Source organism: Oncorhynchus nerka, linkage group LG22, assembly GCF_034236695.1.
Source record: "Oncorhynchus nerka isolate Pitt River linkage group LG22, Oner_Uvic_2.0, whole genome shotgun sequence".
Classification (NCBI taxonomy): domain Eukaryota; kingdom Metazoa; phylum Chordata; class Actinopteri; order Salmoniformes; family Salmonidae; genus Oncorhynchus; species Oncorhynchus nerka.
In genome coordinates this window covers 10,433,309-10,452,218 of record NC_088417.1, presented here as the reverse complement: position 1 = coordinate 10,452,218, position 18,910 = coordinate 10,433,309, and the positions used below count along the sequence as shown (strand labels likewise).

Genomic DNA, 18,910 nt, shown 5'->3' with positions numbered 1-18,910 from the left:
CTACCTCTACCATACCATCCTCTCCATGTCAGTACCCCTCTCTACCATCCTCTCCATGTCAGTACCCCTCTCTACCATCCTCTCCATGTCAGTACCCCTCTCTACCATCCTCTCCATGTCAGTACCCCCTCTACCATCCTCTCCATGTGAGTACCCCTCTCTACCATCCTCTCCATGTCAGTACCCCTCTCTACCATCCTCCTTGTCAGTACCCCCTCTCTACCATCCTCTCCTTGTCATGTACCCCCTCTACCATCCTCTCCTTGTCAGTACCCCCTCTACCATCCTCTACTTGTCAGTACCCCCTCTACATGTCATCCTCTACCATCCTTGTCAGTACCCCTCTCTACCATCCTCTACTGTCAGTACCCCATCCTCTCTACCATCCTCTACCCCATCCTCTCCATGTCAGTACCCCCTCTACCATCCTCTCCATGTCAGTACCCCCTCTACCATCCTCTCCATGTCAGTACCCCCTCTACCACCATCCTCTACTTGTCAGCCCCCTCTACCATCCTCTACTTGTCAGTACCCCCTCTCTACCATCCTCCCTTGTCAGTACCCCCTCTACCATGTCAGTACCCCCTCTACCATCCTCTACTTGTCAGTACCCCCCCCTCTACCATCTTCTACTTGTCAGTACCCCCTCTACCATCCTCTTGTCAGTACCCCCCTCACCATCTCTACTTGTCAGTACCCCCCCCATCCTCTACCATCCTCTCCATGTCAGTACCCCTCTCTACCATCCTCTACATGTTAGTACCATCCTCTACATGTCAGTACCATCCTCTACATGTCAGTACCATCCTCTACATGTCAGTACCCCTCTCTACCATCCTCTCCATGTCAGTACCCCCCTCTACCATCCTCTCCATGTCAGTACCATCCTCTACATGTCTACCATCCTCTCCATGTCAGTACCCCCTCTACCATCCTCTACTTGTCAGTACCCCCCTCTACCATCCTCTCCATGTCAGTACCCCCTCTACCATCCTCTACATGTCAGTACCATCCTCTACATGTCAGTACCATCCTCTACATGTCAGTACCATCCTCTCCGTCAGTACCCCCTCTCTACCATCCTCTCTGTGAGTATCCTCCCAACTTTTCTCCACCTACACATCAACCTCTCTCTACCTTCCTCTCTTTCTTTCCCTTCTTCGTTTCATCCTTCCATCCCTCCCTCTCACACTTGCTCTCCCATCTGCTGTAATGTAGCCTAATCGTAGTGTTGCAGAACTGCTCTCTGGATGTTAACTGACAGATGGTAGTGGTGTGTAATCTCACCTCTCCGTCATTGTATATCTCTCTCCCCGTCAGGTTCTTTTTGATGTGCTACCTGTTTGTTAACCTGGCCTGTGCCCTCCAGACCCTGCTCTGCACCCCCAACTGGAGACCCCGCTTCAAGTTCTACCACTGGTAAGGGGAAAGCCCTCTCTATTACTTTATATCATGGTGCTGGCTCTTCTAATGCCCTCTCAAATTAGCACTCTAAGCTTCACTGTTTTCTCCTGCTTCATCAGGTACTGTAGTAGTCTCTTGGGACTCTGTTAGCCTAGGAACTAACCAGCTAACTTCACCTGAGGAGGTTGTTATTGAGCTCAGTGACAGGACCTCTGAGGACAGACACAGATACACATCACACGTACACACACACACACACACATACATCTGGCACAAATACCCTATCCCTGGAGCCGTGGCTTGATGCAGCTATGTGCCAGGTGTTTCTATAGCCTAGCTAAGGAGCTTTGGCTCTGCTCCCCATGGGCGACTCCAGAAAGCAGGTCCCTGCTGGGCGTGTCTGAGGGGTGTGTCTGAGGGGGCGGCAGCTATCTACCGTCCTTACTGAGGGGGCCTATCTACTGTCCTTACTGAGGGGGGCAGCTATCTACCCGTCCTTAGCTGCCCCCTCAGTATCTACCCGTCCTTACTGAGGGGGGCAGCCATCTACCCGTCCTTACTGAGGGGGGCAGCCATCTACCCGTCCTTACTGAGGGGGGCAGCCATCTACCCGTCCTTACTGAGGGGGGGCAGCCATCTACCCGTCCTTACTGAGGGGGGCAGCCATCTACCCGTCCTTACTGAGGGGGGCAGCCATCTACCCGTCCTTACTGGGGGCAGCTATCTACCCGTCCTTACTGGGGGGCAGCTATCTACCCGTCCTTACTGAGGGGGGCAGCTATCTACCCGTCCTTACTGAGGAGGGGGCAGCCATCTACCCGTCCTTACTGAGGGGGCAGCCATCTACCCGTCCTACTGAGGGGGCAGCCATCTACCCGTCCTTACTGAGGGGGGCAGCCATCTACCCGTCCTTACTGAGGGGGCAGCCATCTACCCGTCCTTACTGAGGGGGGGGCAGCCATCTACCCGTCCTTACTGAGGGGGGCAGCCATCTACCCGTCCTTACTGGGGGGGGCAGCTATCTACCCCTCCTTACTGAGGGGGGCAGCTATCTACCCGTCCTTACTGAGGGGGGCAGCCATCTACCCGTCCTTACTGAGGGGGGCAGCCATCTACCCGTCCTTACTGAGGGGGGCAGCCATCTACCCGTCCTTACTGAGGGGGGCAGCCATCTACCCGTCCTTACTGGGGGGGCAGCTATCTACCCGTCCTTACTGGGGGGGGGGGGGGGGGCAGCTATCTACCCCTCCTTACTGCCATCACCAAAAGCCCTACTGGGCAGCCTAAATCTCATGATCTTAAACTGGCCAGTTAGTCAAGGTCCACGCTAGAGGTCATGTAAGCTTGCATTGTGAATATACAGGCACACATCTCTTTAATCGTGTCCACAGGTAAATGGATCTGTGTTAATTAAAGGTCCAATGCAGTGTTTTTATCTCAATATCAAATCATTTCTGGATAACATTTAAGTACCTTACTGTGATTGTTTCCAATTAGTGTTAAAAAATAAACAATCTTAGCTAAGAGTCTTCTCTAACAGGGAAAATTATCATAGTTTTCACAGTATTATTCCAACCTCCGTACTGTGGAAATGTAAACAACACACAGGAAAATCACGTTTTTTACTGCACTGGGCCTTTAAACAAGTACGGGTATTTGCTGTCTGCTACTGAAGTCCAGAGAGAACGTGTGATTGACTTTGGTGATCCTTAAATGAGGTCTAACATGCTAAAATTTGAATTTTCCCTTTAAGACAAGTGACTTTTACCTCCATTTTGTCTTTCTCTCATCCCCCACAGGGCTCTGTCTTTCCTGGGCGCCAGTCTGTGTGTCTCCCTGATGTTCATCTCCTCCTGGTACTATGCCCTGGTGGCCATGCTCATCGCTGGCTGTATCTACAAGTACATTGAATACAGAGGGTAAGAGCTCATTTATTCTACATTTTGTCCTCAACACAAATAGGATATACATATTATAATAATGGTGAGATCCTGGTTAGTTGTAGCTCTCTCTGTTTGTCCTGGACCTCCTGGCACTCCTCCTCTTCTCGTTCTCTCCATCTCCAGGGCGGAGAAGGAGTGGGGGACGGTATCCGTGGTCTATCGCTCAACGCTGCCCGCTACGCCCTCATTCGCCTGGAGGAGGCACCGCCTCACACCAAGAACTGGAGGTGCGCGTGTGTTTAGGTTTATGTGTATATACGTTTGTTTGCTACAACAGTGACACCACATTTGTGAACAACCAGCAGTAGCCAGATGTGGGACTCTGCAACAGGGGCTAGACAACATGGTGTATTCTTACCATTAACTGAGTAATCCATAGAATGAGAGAGAATTACTATTTGATTAATCTCTGAGCCTTCTCCGTAATCTCACTGTGGAAAAAAAAGATATCGGTAAGCCTAAACAGCATAGCAGCCCCAGGACAGTGCCTGTCCAAAAAGTGGAGCATTTACATCAGGAAAGATTGAGGTCAAACTTGAGTATTGGGTCCTCTCCCGTCTGCCACTGGCATCATCCACAGTGCCATTCCCAGGGCATAGCCTAATCTACAGTATCAAAATCAAGATTTCTCCCTGTGCCATCTGGCGCGGCGGGGTGGGATACAGAGTATTTACACCCACCCAGCGCCCACGCTCGGCTCACGACGTGCCCCCCTAAGCCTCTTTACACAGTAGCTGACGTGCCACCAGCCTTCGACAGCAGGAACCATGTACCGAGACTGTTAGGAAGCAGGAGCCGTGTACCGAGACTGTTAGGAAGCAGGAGCCGTGTACCGGGACTGTTAGGAAGCAGGAGCCGTGTACCGGGACTGTTAGGAAGCAGGAGCCGTGTACCGGGACTGTTAGGAAGCAGGAGCCGTGTACCGGGACTGTTAGGAAGCAGGAGCCGTGTACCGGGACTGTTAGGAAGCAGGAGCCGTGTACCGAGACTGTTAGGAAGCAGGAGCCGTGTACCGAGACTGTTAGGAAGCTGGAGCCGTGTACCGAGACTGTTAGGAAGCAGGAGCCGTGTACCGAGACTGTTAGGAAGCAGGAGCCATGTACCGAGACTGTTAGGAAGCAGGAGCCATGTACCGGGACTGTTAGGAAGCAGGATTGGATGTATAGTTTTGATCTGGTTGTTTAAATCTTATCATCTGTCCAGTTTGTTTTGACTCCAAATGACCTCTAGTGAGAGTGTATACAGGATTTCCCTTCACTATTAAACCCTGTGTGTGTGTGTGTGTGTGTGTTGTGTGTATGTGGCTAACAAAACCATCGGACAATAGACAAGTTTAGTTTGTTATTTGATGTGTTCCATCACATTTACTCTGAGCCATCCAGGCTGAATGACTCATACTGATCTCTGGTTAACTGAGCCATCCAGGCTGAATGACTCATACTGATCTCTGGTTAACTGAGCCATCCAGGCTGAATGACTCATACTGATCTCTGGTTAACTGAGCCATCCAGGCTGAATGACTCATACTGATCTCTGGTTAACTGAGCCATCCAGGCTGAATGACTCATACTGATTTCTGGTTAACTGAGCCATCCAGGCTGAATGACTCATACTGATCTCTGGTTAACTGAGCCATCCAGGCTGAATGACTCATACTGATCTCTGGTTAACTGAGCCATCCAGGCTGAATGACTCATACTGATTTCTGGTTAACTGAGCCATCCAGGCTGAATGACTCATACTGATTTCTGGTTAACTGAGCCATCCAGGCTGAATGACTCATACTGATCTCTGGTTAACTGAGCCAAACAGGCTGAATGACTCTCATACTGATCTCTGGTTAACTCTGAGCCATCCAGGCTGAATGACTCTCATACTGATCTCTGGTTAACTCTGAGCCATCCAGGCTGAATGACTCTCATACTGACCTCTGGTTAACTCTACAAAGCATTTTGACCTCTGACCTATGGACAGAAATGAATGATCTACATGAACATCCAAGTTACGCTTAGATACTGTTATAGGCTAATGCAGTGTAATGTAACTTATAACACAGTATGTTCACCCCTGTCTTCCCTGGTCATAGGCTATAATACAGTATGACTTGGTTATGTCTCATTACCCTTGTCTTCCCTGGTCGTAGGCCCCAGATGCTGGTGCTATTGAACCTGGAGTCTGACCACACGGTGAAACACCCACGCCTTCTCTCCTTCTGCACCCAGCTCAAAGCAGGGAAAGGCCTGACCATCGTGGGCTCTGTGCTGCAGGGCACCTACATGACCAAGGAGGACGAGGTCAAGAAGGCTGAGCAGGTACTGTTGGCGCCCCGGCTCAGATTCTACGCTGTGGATGTGTTTCAATAGTCGTACGTGGCTTCTTCTTCTTCATCCGTAATGACGTGAAATAACCTGGTAGGTGAAAGGAAAATGGTGGGAATCTCTCTCCTAACGTCTTTAATGTAGCAGGGATTTATGGAGGAACAGAGCTGAGGGAGGAAATACCCTGTAGACTACAGTAGATGTGTCCTATGTCTCTGAGACACCTGTTCAGAGAAGCAACTCAGCGTGAGAGGAGTTTAGAGGTTGCTGCAGGTTATTTCTTTAAAGAGACTGTCATCTACTGGTAGACCAAAGCCATTTTCAGAGAGCAGTTCCTCAGATTACCACGAGAATGCTACAAATATCATGCCTCAACGCCTAAAAAAACAAACATAGGTATTGAAGACGAGGGTAATGATAACCAGGGTTTGAGTCCATTACGATTCTTTCACATCAGGAAATCATATTATTGTCCTTCTTTTCTCACTCTTTCTCCATCAGAACGTCAAGTCGTCGATGGCAACGGAGCGTACCAAGGGCTTCTGCCATGTGGTGGCATCGTCCAACCTGCGCGATGGTTTCTCCCACCTCATCCAGACGGCAGGCCTAGGGGGCATGAAACACAACACAGTCCTCATGGCCTGGCCCGGCACCTGGAAACAGTCTAATGACCCTGTATCCTGGAAGAACTTCATAGGTTAGTCAGTGTGACCCACTGGGATTTGAGACTGCGCCAGTCTCAAATGTATTTTATATATATATATATATATGAGTTTACAAAAGAAAAATACAAAAAAACGCATGTTTTTTTCTTTTGTATTATCCTTTACCAGATCTAATGTGTTATATTCTCCTACATTCATTTCACATTCCCACAAACTTCAAAGTGTTTCCTTTCAAATGGTATCAAGAACATGCATATCCTCAGGTCCTGAGCTACAGGCAGTTAGATTTGGGTATGTCACTTTTAGGAGAAATTTTTTTAAAAAGGGTCAAACATTTTTTTAGGTTTAAATATATACATCTGAGTTTGCAAGCGACGTTGTGTACTTCTTCAGAGTGGACCAGTGAGCAACAACATCACCTCACCGAGTCATCCATGACTTCTTTAAGTTTAGCACCATATCTACACATTTTTGAATGATGTTGATTTATGATGGTGAAGGGGGTTGGCAACGGGGGTATACAACAGGGGTTGGCAACTAGGTTGTGGAATTCCAACAATTGGTTCCTGAGCTTGTAGTAGTCGGTGGGCCAGACTATAATTAGCCAATAGCCTACTAGCTTCCCAGTTCATAGCCCTACGCTAGACATTTAATGTTGTTAGTGGGATAATCAATTGAATAACAAAAATATTATAATGTGTATCTGATTACAGTGGTACAATCACCAACCAATTAATAGTCCTACCTACTCTATTCAAATATATTCATCTTACCTTATTTCTCCAATGCCAAACCAGTGTGTCTCGTTTGCAACGAAACTGTCGCTGTTTGCAAAGAATTCAATTTGATTTTCCGCCCGAGTCCGACGCAGAAAGGAGGTGGGCCTATTTAAGGAATGCAAGGTGACTGTATTGGAGGAAATAGCTGTCCCGACAAATAGGCTATATGGATAACATAATTGCGTCTGTCAAACAGGTAAGCCTACCTCCTATGTCTTAGTGTTCTTGTTGGTGCGTTTGCCTTCTGAACATTCATATGGATTTTAGAATTGATGGCTGCATCTCAACTTGTGTATCTACACACGGAATTGATGGCTGCATCTCAACTTGTGTATTTCCACACAGGATTGATGGCTGCATCACAAACTCATTTATTTTCTAATGGATCCAATTATATTCCATTCTCTTGTTTTTATCATGGACATAATATTGAGAATTCACATGAGTTTTACACATTTTATCAAGCTGTTGGTGCTTTCTTCTATTTATATCAAACCATTTGACCCACTGCAGGTTGACATTGTTGGTTCCTAACATTATTTCTTTACAATTTTCTGTAGTGAATAAAACTTTTTTTTAAATATAGCCATCAAATCCCACATTATGTTAATGAAGTCCTGTGTGTTTTTGTGTCTGACTTCCTTCTCTCGTTGATACGTTTCCCACCTTCCCAATCAATCTTATCTTACAAATTCTCTTCCGTTTATGAGTTGCCACTCCTCATGCCACGAAGGAGAAAATAATACCAACATTAAACTTTGATTCATTGATTGAATGAGACCATATCAATGCTTGTGAATCATGACGGTCGTTATGACTGGAAAAGTTCAAACAATTCAAAGATTCACGTTTGTAAATGGACCTTAGGAGAGGAAATCACTTCTCACACATAGGTCTAAACAAAACATAGAAAACACTGCCAGAAACACACAATAGGACCAGTCAGACAGATACCTTTCCTCCCACCCCACACCTGTCCATATATCAGATACCTTTCCTCCCCTCCCACCCCACACCTGTCCATATATCAGATACCTTTCCTCCCACCCCACACCTGTCCATATATCAGATACCTTTCCTCCCCTCCCACCCCACACCTGTCCATATATCAGATACCTTTCCTCCCACCCCACACCTGTCCATATGTCAGACAGATACCTTTCCTCCCACCCCACACCTGTCCATATATCAGATACCTTTCCTCCCCTTCCACCCCACACCTGTCCATATGTCAGACAGATACCTTTCCTCCCCTCCCACCCCACACCTGTCCATATGTCAGACAGATACCTTTCCTCCCACCCCACACCTGTCCATATGTCAGACAGATACCTTTTTCCTCCCACCCCACACCTGTCCATATGTCAGACAGATACCTTTCCTCCCACCCCACACCTGTCCATATGTCAGACAGATACCTTTCCTCCCACCCCACACCTGTCCATATATCAGATACCTTTCCTCCCCTCCCACCCCACACCTGTCCATATGTCAGACAGATACCTTTCCTCCCCTCCCACCCCACACCTGTCCATATGTCAGACAGATACCTTTCCTCCCACCCCACACCTGTCCATATATCAGATACCTTTCCTCCCCTCCCACCCCACACCTGTCCATATGTCAGACAGATACCTTTCCTCCCTCCCACCCCACACCTGCCCATATATCAGACAGATACCTTTCCTCCCCTCCCACCCCACACCTGCCCATATATCAGACAGATACCTTTCCTCCCCTCCCACCCCACACCTGCCCATATATCAGATACCTTTCCTCCCCTCCCACCCCACACCTGCCCATATATCAGATACCTTTCCTCCCCTCCCACCCCACACCTGCCCATATATCAGATACCTTTCCTCCCCTCCCACCCCACACCTGCCCATATATCAGATACCTTTCCTCCCCTCCCACCCCACACCTGTCCATATGTCAGACAGATACCTTTCCTCCCCTCCCACCCCACACCTGCCCATATATCAGACAGATACCTTTCCTCCCCTCCCACCCCACACCTGCCCATATATCAGATACCTTTCCTCCCCTCCCACCCCACACCTGTCCATATGTCAGATACCTTTCCTCCCCTCCCACCCCACACCTGTCCATATGTCAGATACCTTTCCTCCCCTCCCACCCCACACCTGTCCATATGTCAGATACCTGTCCTCCCCTCCCACCCCACACCTGTCCATATGTCAGATACCTTTCCTCCCCTCCCACCCCACACCTGTCCATATATCAGATACCTTTCCTCTCCTCCCACCCCACATCTGTCCATATGTCAGATACCTTTCCTCCCACCCCACACCTGTCCATATGTCAGATACCTTTCCTCCCCTCCCACCCCACACCTGTCCATATGTCAGACAGATACCTTTCCTCCCTCCCACCCCACACCTGTCCATATGTCAGATACCTTTCCTCCCACCCCACACCTGTCCATATATCAGATACCTTTCCTCCCCTCCCACCCCACACCTGCCCATATATCAGACAGATACCTTTCCTCCCACCCCACACCTGTCCATATGTCAGACAGATACCTTTCCTCCCCTCCCACACCTGTCCATTTGTCAGACAGATACCTTTCCTCCCACCCCACACCTGTCCATATGTCAGACAGATACCTTTCCTCCCACCCCACACCTGTCCATATATCAGATACCTTTCCTCCCTCCCACCCCACACCTGTCCATATGTCAGACAGATACCTTTCCTCCCCTCCCACCCCACACCTGTCCATATGTCAGACAGATACCTTTCCTCCCACCCCACACCTGTCCATATATCAGATACCTTTCCTCCCCTCCCACCCCACACCTGTCCATATGTCAGACAGATACCTTTCCTCCCCTCCCACCCCACACCTGCCCATATATCAGACAGATACCTTTCCTCCCTCCCACCCCACACCTGCCCATATATCAGACAGATACCTTTCCTCCCCTCCCACCCCACACCCTGATACCTTTCCTCCCTCCCACCCCCCCATATATCAGATACCTTTCCTCCCCTCCCACCCCACACCTGCCCATATATCAGATACCTTTCCTCCCCTCCCACCCCACACCTGCCCATATATCAGATACCTTTCCTCCCTCCCACCCCACACCTGCCCATATATCAGATACCTTTCCTCCCCTCCCACCCCACACCTGTCCTTTCCTCCCCTCACCTGATCAGATACCTTTCCTCCCCTCCCACCCCACACCTGTCCATATGTCAGACAGATACCTTTCCTCCCCTCCCACCCCACACCTGCCCATATATCAGACAGATACCTTTCCTCCCTCCCACCCCACACCTGTCCATATATCAGATACCTTTCCTCCCCTCCCACCCCACACCTGTCCATATGTCAGATACCTTTCCTCCCCTCCCACCCCACACCTGTCCATATGTCAGATACCTTTCCTCCCCTCCCACCCCACACCTGTCCATATGTCAGATACCTTTCCTCCCCTCCCACCCCACACCTGTCCATATGTCAGATACCTTTCCTCCCCTCCCACCCCACACCTGTCCATATATCAGATACCTTTCCTCTCCTCCCACCCCACACCTGTCCATATGTCAGATACCTTTCCTCCCACCCCACACCTGTCCATATGTCAGATACCTTTCCTCCCCTCCCACCCCACACCTGTCCATATGTCAGACAGATACCTTTCCTCCCCTCCCACCCCACACCTGTCCATATGTCAGATACCTTTCCTCCCACCCCACACCTGTCCATATATCAGATACCTTTCCTCCCCTCCCACCAGACACACCTGTCCATATGTCAGACAGATACCTTTCCTCCCCTCCCACACCTGTCCATTTGTCAGACAGATACCTTTCCTCCCACCCCACACCTGTCCATATGTCAGACAGATACCTTTCCTCCCACCCCACACCTGTCCATATGTCAGACAGATACCTTTCCTCCCACCCCACACCTGTCCATATGTCAGACAGATACCTTTCCTCCCACCCCACACCTGTCCATATGTCAGACAGATACCTTTCCTCCCACCCCACACCTGTCCATATGTCAGACAGATACCTTTCCTCCCACCCCACACCTGTCCATATGTCAGACAGATACCTTTCCTCCCACCCCACACCTGTCCATATGTCAGACAGATACCTTTCCTCCCACCCCACACCTGTCCATATATCAGACAGATCTGATGGAAGCAGTGGTGGAGTGGATGGTCTGGACAGGAGGTCATGTGATGTGCTTTTCACTGTATAATGTGTTTGTTCTATGGATGGGGGTCGTCAGTTTAGATGCCGTGGACAAATGACATGGTAGACCTTCAGGCTACTCCAGTGATGTGTAATAGCCTCTATTTCATGTGTCTATAGAAACCTTGAGATCCTCTGGTTCTCACAGTCAAGGTAATGATACCATACCTCGTCAGTGTACTCTGAAGAGGGAACAATGATATGTAGTTTAAAAACATTGTTCCAAAAACGGCACAAATGCGAGTTTCATTTTCGCTATAGAATCACTGGTCCTCATTCCAAGTTGCACATCAAAATATGTATTTGTTCTGACATTCCTCCCCATCACACCAGGGCTGCCCAGAATATCGGGTTGCTATAAGACGTAATGGGAAAATAATGGACCCGTGAAAAAAACGATCAAATAGCTTCCCACTACCATGAGATGTATATATTTAATGTATTAATTTAATGATTGCCACAGCCCTTCCGAAAAAAAACACATTTAAATCATGTTTTAATGAGAGAGAAAAAAATCCCACCCTGCTCCATGTGTTCAATGTATTCCATTTCAAATGTGGCTCCCAGTGCGACTCCTTCCTGGCTATTATGAAGCATCTGATAATTACATGTGTTTAAAAAATAAAAATTAATTACATGTGTTTTTTAAATGAACATGATGCACAATCCTCTATAATAAAATTACTGAGATGGGGGCGTGTGTGTTTGTGTGTACGTTTTTAACCGCCTTTCCATCTCTGTCCTCTCCACAGAAACTGTGAGGGAGACCACGGCGGCAAATCAGGCATTACTGGTGGCCAAGAACGTGGACAGCTTCCCCACCAACACGGATCGCTTGGGCGAGGGCACCATAGACGTGTGGTGGATCGTCCACGACGGAGGACTGCTCATGCTGCTACCCTTCCTCCTCCGCCAGCACAAGGTATCTACGGTTATCTACCAGGTTGTAATACAAAAAAAAACACACCCTGGCCAGTTTATTAGGTACGTCCATCTAGTACCTTTGCCTCCAGAACAGCCTGAATTTTTCAGGGCGTGAATTCTACAAGGTGTGGCGTTCAAACGTTGCTCAATTGGTATCAAGGGTCGTAACGTGTGCCAGGACAACATTCCCCTCATCATTACTCCACCAATACCAGCCTGTACTGTTGACACAAGGCAGGATGAGTCCATGGACTCATGCTGCTTATGCTACTTCCTGACTCTGCCATCAGCACGACACAACAGGAACCAGGAGTCGTCGGACCAGGCAATGTTTTTCCACTCCTCAATTGACCAGTACTGGTGATGGCTTGCCCACTAGAGCCGCTTCTTCTTGTTTTTAGCTGATAGGAGTGTAACCCGGTGTGGTCGTCTGCTGTAAGTAGCCCGTCCGCGACAAGGATGGGCTACTTAGTTCCGAGATGCTGTTTTTTTTACACCACTGTTGTACTGCTCCAATATTTGCCTGTTTCTTGCCGTTCTCCTTCGACCTCTCATCAACAATCTGTTTTCGCCCACAGGACTGACGCTGACTGGATGTTTTGTGTTTGTTGCACCATTCTCTGTAAACCCTAAACACTGTCGTTCGTGAAAAGCCCAGGAGGCCGGCTGTTTCTGAGATACTGGAACCGGCGTGCCTGGCAACGACGATCCGCTCTCTCTTCGCTCTCTCTTTGCTCTCTCTTCGCTCTCTCCTCACGCTCTATCTTCGCTCTCTCTCTCTCCAGGTCTGGAGGAAGTGTAAGATGCGTATCTTCACGGTGGCTAATATGGATGACAACAGTATTCAGATGAAGAAGGACCTGCAGATGTTCCTCTACCACCTCCGTCTGGACGCTGAGGTGGAGGTGGTGGAGATGGTGAGCTTACCTGTACACCTCTGGGGCACTAACATGTCCCATTAATAACTAACACGCCCCAGTTAATAACTGACCTGCCCACATAATAACTGACCTGCCCACATAATAACTGACATGCCCCAATAATAACTGATATGCCCCAGTAATAACTGACACGCCCCAGTAATAACTGACACGCCCCGTAATAACTGACACGCCCCGGTAATAACTGACACGCCCCGGTAATAACTGACACGCCCCGGTAATAACTGACACGCCCCGGTAATAACTGACACGCCCCGGTAATAACTGACCTGCCCCCGTAATAGCTGACGCGGCCTGGTAATAGCTGACGCGGCCCGGTAATAGCTGACGCGGCCCGGTAATAGCTGACGCGGCCCGGTAATAGCTGACGCGGCCCGGTAATAGCTGACGCGCCCCCGTAATAGCTGACCTGCCCCCGTTAATAGCTGACACGCCCCGTAATAGCTGACACGCCCCGGTAATAGCTGACACGCCCCGGTAATAGCTGACACGCCCCGGTAATAGCTGACATGCCCCTAAAGAATCAATAATAACTAACATGTCCCATTAATAACTGACATGTCCTTATAGAACCATGCATAACTGACATGTCCCTATAGAACCATGCTTAACTGACATGTCCCAATAGAACCATTCTTAACTGACATGTCCCAATAGAACCATTCTTAACTGACATGTCCCTATAGAACCATTCTTAACTGACATGTCCCTATAGAACCATTCTTAACTGACATGTCCCAATAGAACCATTCTTAACTGACATTATGCCTTACCCTGCATAATAATGTGTGTGATCAGCACGACAGCGACATCTCAGCCTTCACCTATGAGAAGACCCTGGTGATGGAGCAGCGCTCTCAGATGCTGAAACAGATGCAGCTGTCGCGGACGGAGAGGGAGAGAGAGGTAACGCCGCCCCCTGTCTACAGGGCACACTCACTACAACAGTCGGCCTTTTAAGGTTCCGTACCAAATGGCACCCTATTCCTTTTATAGGGCACTACTCTTAACCAGGACCTATAGGCTCTGGTCAAAAGGAGTGCACTAAATAGGGCCATTTGGTACGTTACCCATGTCAGTGTAGGTATTTTTTTTCTATAAAGAAATATAATCTGTTACTGATTTTCAACACCTTCATCAGAAAATTAATGTTATATTCCTTTAGGACTTTTAACTTGAAGGATTTTAATTGCAGTGCTCGTGTTATGTGGTTTCATGTTTCTTTCTTGAATGTACTTATTGTGACTTGCAAGTCAGACTTGATGAGACAAAAATGTGCATAATGCCATTGGAATGTGGGTACATTTCTGACTTGGGTCACATTTGAGCTGTTGTTGGTCCCTGGATGGACATCACCAAAGAGGTTAGATATCCAGGGTTTTATCTATGGGAGGTTGTATAAACACAACCTAGATATGTCATTGGATTGTGGGTATCAGAGCTCTCCTAGCCCCTCCCTTACCCCTACTGTTCGTTGTATGACATTTGGCCCCCTGTACTGTCTGGCTGCTGATGCGGGGCGGCACGGTCCTCAGATTCAGAGTATCACCGACACGTCGCGTAGCTCCATCCGGAGGAAGAACCAGACCGGAGCCTCGGGCTCTGAATCTGACCCCAGTCGACAGCTGGAGGGCACACAGGAGGACGAGGTAGCCAACACCCCCTCATCTGTAACCCCAACACCCCCTCATCTGTAACCCCAACACCCCCTCATCTGTAACCCCAACACCCCTGTGACTGCAGGCCCCTACCACCGCAGAGACCAGCATCACCATTACTACCAATCACCAACCACCAGAGACGAGCATTACCTATACCCCCCAGTCACCAACGACCAGAGACCAGCATCACCATTACCCCCCAGTCACCAACGACCAGAGACCAGCATCACCATTACCCCCAGTCACCAACCACCAGAGACCAGCATCACCATTACCCCCCCAGTCATCAACCACCAGGGATCAGCATCACCATTATCCCCCAGTCACCAACCACCAGAGACCAGCATCACCATTACCCCCTAGTCACCAACCACCAGAGACCAGCATCACCATTACCCCCCAGTCACCAACCCCCAGAGACCAGCATCAACATTAAGTCACCCCCCAGTCACCAACCCCCAGAGACCAGCATCACCATTACCCCCAGTCAGCAACCCCCAGAGACCAGCATCACCATTACCCCCAGGCACCAACCACCAGAGACCAGCCTCACCATTACCCCCAGTCACCAACCACCAGAGACCAGCATCACCATTACCCCCCAGTCACCAACCACCAGAGACCAGCATCACCATCACCCCCCAGTCACCAACCACCAGAGACCAGCATCACCATTACCCCCAGTCACCAACCCCCAGAGACCAGCATCACCATTACCCCCAGTCACCAACCCCCAGAGACCAGCATCACCATTACCCCCCAGTCACCAACCACCAGAGACCAGTATCGCCATTACTACCAATCACCAACCACCAGAGACCAGCATCACCATTACCCCCTAGTCACCAACCACCAGAGACCAGCATCACCATTACCCCCAGTCACCAACCCCCAGAGACCAGCATCACCATTACCCCCCAGTCATCAACCACCAGAGACCAGTATCGCCATTACTACCAATCACCAACCACCAGAGTCCAGCATCACCATTACCCCCAGTCACCAACCACCAGAGACCAGCATCACCAACCCCAGAGACCAGCATCACCATACCCCCCCAGTCACCAACCCCCAGTGACCAGCATCACCATTACCCCCCAGTCACCAACCCCCAGAGACCACGCTTACACAGCCACAGCTGCTAGAAGTCAAGGACCGGAAGTAAGATAAAGTCTAGTCAAAATTTCCAGTTAAAGTCGCCCCCCCGGATAGACCCACGATGGCAGATAGTGACTGTGGCTGTGTAGGTTACTCACCGTAGTGAGCCTATGGACATCATGGACTCACGTCTTTCAGCATGCGTCATCAAGTGCACCGTGGTGTCATCCTTCTTTGGTTTGCCCCCCTCCACCTGGTTCATTCCCCTGTGGATCTTCACTCCCCCCTCCACCTGGTTCATTCCCCGTGGATCTTCACTCTGTCTCAGTGTCATAGCTCCAACTAGCATGTTCTCTCACTCCTTACCAAAGGGCTAGTGGCCTGTGTAAAGAACACTTTGCACATCATAGATTTGGGTATGACTGTAACCCTGTGTACTTTCCATGTCATTCATGTTTATTGTGAAGTAACATGTGTTTTTGCTATGTGAGCTGACTGCATGAGTGGTGTCTTTCTGACTACCAGGTTTGTGGAACTCTATAGTTTAGTCTCTCCCACTCTGGAAATATTTCGCTCTTCTTCCGTCTCTCTCTCTCTGTCTCTCTGTCACTGTCTTTGTCTTTTGTTCACTCTCTCTCTGTCTCTCTCTCATATTTGATACATATTTGTATTTGATACATCAGAAAAGCAGAACTTAATATTTGGTACAGAAACATTTGTTTGCAATTACAGAGATCATACGTTTCCTGTAGTTCTTGACCAGGTTTGCACACACTGCAGCAGGGATTTTGGCCCACTCCTCCATACAGACCTCCAGATCCTTCAGGTTTCGGGGCTGTCGCTGGGCAATACGGACTTTCAGCTCCCTCCAAAGATTGTCTATTGGGTTCAGGTCTGGAGACTGGCTAGGCCACTCCAGGACCTTGAGATGCTTCTTAAGGAGCCACTCCTTAGTTGCCCTGGCTGTGTGTTTCAGATCGTTGTCATGCTGGAAGACCCAGCCATGACCCATCTTCAATGATCGTACTGAGGGAAGGAGGTTGTTGGCCAAGATCTCGCGATACATGGCCCCATCCATCCTCCCCTCAATACGGTGCAGTCGTCCTGTCCCCTTTGCAGAAAAGCATCCCCAAAGAATGATGTTTCCACCTCCATGCTTCACGGTTGGGATGGTGTTCTTGGGGTTGTACTCATCCTTCTTCTTCCTCCAAACACGGCGAGTGGAGTTTAGACCAAAAATCTCTCTTTTTTTGTCTCATCAAACCACATGACCTTTTCCCATTCCTCCTCTGGATCATCCAGATGGTCATTGGCAAACTTCAGACGGGCCTGGACATGCGCTGGCTTGAGCAGGGGGACCTTGCGTGCGCTGCAGGATTTTAATCCATGACGGCGGAGTGTGTTACTAATGGTTTTCTTTGAGACTGTAGTCCCAGCTCTCTTCAGATCATTGACCAAGTCCTGCCGTGTAGTTCTGGGCTGATCCCTCACCTTCCTCATGATCATTGATGCCCCACGAGGTGAGATCTTGCATGGAGCCCCAGACTGAGGGTGATTGACCGTCATCTTGAACTTCTTCCATTTTCTAATAATTGTGCCAATAGTTGTTGCCTTCTCACCAAGCTGCTTGCCTATTGTCCTGTAGCCCATCCCAGCCTTGTGCAGGTCTACAATTTTATCCCTGAAGTCCTCTCTGGTCTTGGCCATTGTGGAGAGGTTGGAGTCTGTTTGATTGAGTATGTGGACACGTGTCTTTTATACAGGTAACGAGTTCAAACATGTGCAGTTAATACAGGTAATGAGTGGAGAACAGGAGGGCTTCTTAAAGAAAAACTAACAGGTCTGTGAGAGCCGGAATTCTTACTGGTTGGTAGGTGATCAAATACTTATGCCATGCAATAAAATGCAAATTAATTCCTTAAAAATCATACAATGTGATTTTCTGGATTTTTGTTTTAGATTCCATCTCTCACAGTTGAAGTGTACCTATGATACAAATTACAGACCTCTACATGCTTTGTAAGTAGGGAAACCTGCAAAATCGTCAGTGTATCAAATACTTGTTCTCCCCACTGTATGTCTCTGTCTCTAGGTGTGTCTCTGTCTCTCGGTGAGTCTGTCTCTCTCTCTCTCGGTCTGTCTCTGTCTCTCTGCCTCCGTCTGTCTGTCGGTGTGTCTCTGTCTCTCATCACTTCCGTCTCCTTCAGGCCCAGCTGATCCACGACAGAAACACGGCGTCCCATGCCGCGCTCAATGACAAGCCCGACACCGGCCCTGACCGAGTCCACATGACGTGGACCAAGGATAAGTTCCTCTCCGAGCGCAACCGCAACCGCTCCGAGGTCAACATGGGTGTGCGCGACCTCTTCAACATGAAGCCGTAAGTCAACCACTATGAACCTCTTATCCTTCATCCTTCCAGATCCAAAATGCAGTAGCCAATGACTCTTCAGCAAGTATCTCTGTTGTACTGTTAGGACCATCTGTAGAACCCCTTTTTTAAAATGGTTACACGTTCTGCATGGTGTGTTCAGGCTGCGTTGGCATGTTGACTGTGTAACGGTGTGTGGACACATCCAATGCATGGCTCCACCACGCAGAGCATCACATGCACCGTTTGGACTAATGACCATCATGTCTTTGTCTCTCTGAACCCACCATCTCAAAGGGCAGATAGAACGTCTAGTTGAATACACAGCCTAAAATCAAACAAGCCCCAACATTACTACGACACTATACTGGACCTGACCCACAGAGGCTAATAATGGAGAACATACATTTAAAAGAGAGAGTTACTTTGTCCGATAGTTTTCCCCACCTCTTGACTACAGTACATTTGAGCTGTGAAAACATCTGTCTGGAACCATCCCGCTAAAATTAGGGAAGCACTGTGTTTAGCTGTGCTACAGTAGATACACCAGGGGTGTCTGTGTTTAGC

The 18,910-nt window shown here is 49.0% G+C and overlaps 1 pseudogene; it reads left to right on the top strand.

The window, feature by feature from the left end:
• LOC115104481 (solute carrier family 12 member 7-like) overlaps positions 1 to 18,910 on the top strand; it is a 90,514-nt pseudogene that overhangs the window by 60,617 nt on the left and 10,987 nt on the right.